At 48.5% G+C, this 1882-nt stretch overlaps 1 protein-coding gene across 3 annotated transcripts in view; it reads right to left on the bottom strand.

The window, feature by feature from the left end:
* LOC102677983 (latrophilin Cirl-like) overlaps positions 1-1882 on the bottom strand; it is a 377280-nt gene that overhangs the window by 304826 nt on the left and 70572 nt on the right. The window lies entirely within an intron of this gene.

The following is a 1882-nucleotide window of genomic DNA, read 5'->3' as shown; positions in this document are numbered from 1 at the left end:
CCGCGCGTGTACACACGGCCGCGCAGATCGAATCTCGAAGCTCGTTCGAGCAATGGCTACGGCTCATTTAAACGCGCCTCCTCCCCTCATCCCGCTGTTTCTTTCATTATAATCCACCGCATTCACTCTGCCATCGCCATCCGCGTTAAACGTTCGTATTATGCGCTTGTTCCTACACCTATGTGTATGAACCGTATCCTTGTTTTCGTTCGCGAATCGTGCACCACCGATGCACAACAGGTGGAGGTGTGTTAAGAAAAGCGTTACCAGTTCGGTCACCGGTACGTTCATTTCGAGTTGGAACGATTTTATCCGCTTGAGAACGGTTCGAGTCGGAGAAAAACGAGCGTGGTCGATAACGAGAAACATCCTTCCACCATCCGACTATGGTGTATGGTCATCGGCGTGTCCAAGATACGGGAACGTTGCGCTAGATCATCGTAAGGTTTTGCATTCGAGGGATTTCAGTAATCCGTTCTCTTTGCCTCTAATCCAATTATCGGACGTTTTCCTTACGGACTCGTGTACTATGTATAACGAGTCCGGCTATACCTACGTTCCACGAGGGATGATCTTTCAACGGAATCGAAACGATTCAACGGATCCCTTCAACGGAGCCTTCTGCTTCTCCTTCTGTTTACCCCCCTCCGCCCCGAAACTATGATAACACGAGAGTCGCGAGTCCAGTTTGCAGGATGCGTTCCATTGTTGAATGAATTTGTATTGGCGTATAATAAATCGATATATATAGGTATATGTCGCCTATTTACGAGTTTCGAGAACGGTCGTTTATTTATCCGTCTCGTCCAGCGGAATAACATTTTACATAAATCAGTGATTAATTCCGTGGAATCGGTGCCGCGAGCCGCTCCATTGACCGTGCAAACACACGCACCGAGGCTCACGTACACACGCCACCAACGACACGTGCGTNCTCTCTCTCTCTCTCTCTCTCTCTCTCTCTCTCTCTCTCTCTCTCTCTCTTTCTCTTTGTTCGGTTAACAGGCGTTCCCCGGCATAGTAATTGTGACATGCATCGAATGCATTCACTTTGCGTAGGTAACGTCTCACTCCGCATCGCAGGGGCGCGCGCGACATCGCGAGCGCAAACGCCGAAGGGGAGACGCATTCGTATTTACACGCGCACGTATACGCGCGGATATGTGTGAAGGGACCGACCGAGGCCCTTTCGGAGATCCTCCCCACGGGGCGACCAACATCGTCTCGAATCGAAAGGGAACCAGCCGAGAGCGGCCCACGAGTGGTGCCAACTTAATGAGGGACCACCTAGCTCCAACTGTTTGTTTTTCGACCAGATCGGGCCCCAGAAGAATATACGCTGCCGCGATCCAAAAACGCTGCGCGGCCCGTTTATGGCCTTGTATCGCGACTCCTATATTCCCATAACTTCCGCGATTTGCCCGTGAAATTACACGCGGTGGAAACACTGGATAGTTGGATAAAGATTCCTTTTGTTCTTCTCTTTTCTTTTTTATCCGCTTTATCCGTCAACATTCTCAGCTCTTTCGCTCTTTCTCCGGAGAGAGAGAAAAAGAGAAAGGGAGAATTCGATCGAATTTACGTTTCCTTTTTTATTTGCAGTAAGTATATCCCGGTTATTTGCTCGGGTTAATACTCGGACGAAATTCGAACAGGAAGAGCAAGATTTCTTTTTTTTTTTTTTTTTTCGTGACGAATCGACCACTCGCGAATGAATAAATGGCCACACATAATTTGGAACGCGAGAGTTCCATGGCATCGATTCGACGATACTCTCCGTTTTTCCGTAATTCACTGCTATAAATTAATCCCGGCCGCGTATTAACGATGCACAAATTACACGCGCGGCCGAGATATTTAATCTCGAAGACACGCTGTAATT

Source organism: Apis dorsata, unplaced genomic scaffold, assembly GCF_000469605.1.
Source record: "Apis dorsata unplaced genomic scaffold, Apis dorsata 1.3 scaffold_264, whole genome shotgun sequence".
In the NCBI taxonomy this organism is placed as follows: Eukaryota; Metazoa; Arthropoda; class Insecta; order Hymenoptera; family Apidae; genus Apis; species Apis dorsata.
The sequence above is the reverse complement of the archived record's forward strand: the minus strand, read 5'-3'. Positions and strand labels throughout refer to the sequence as shown.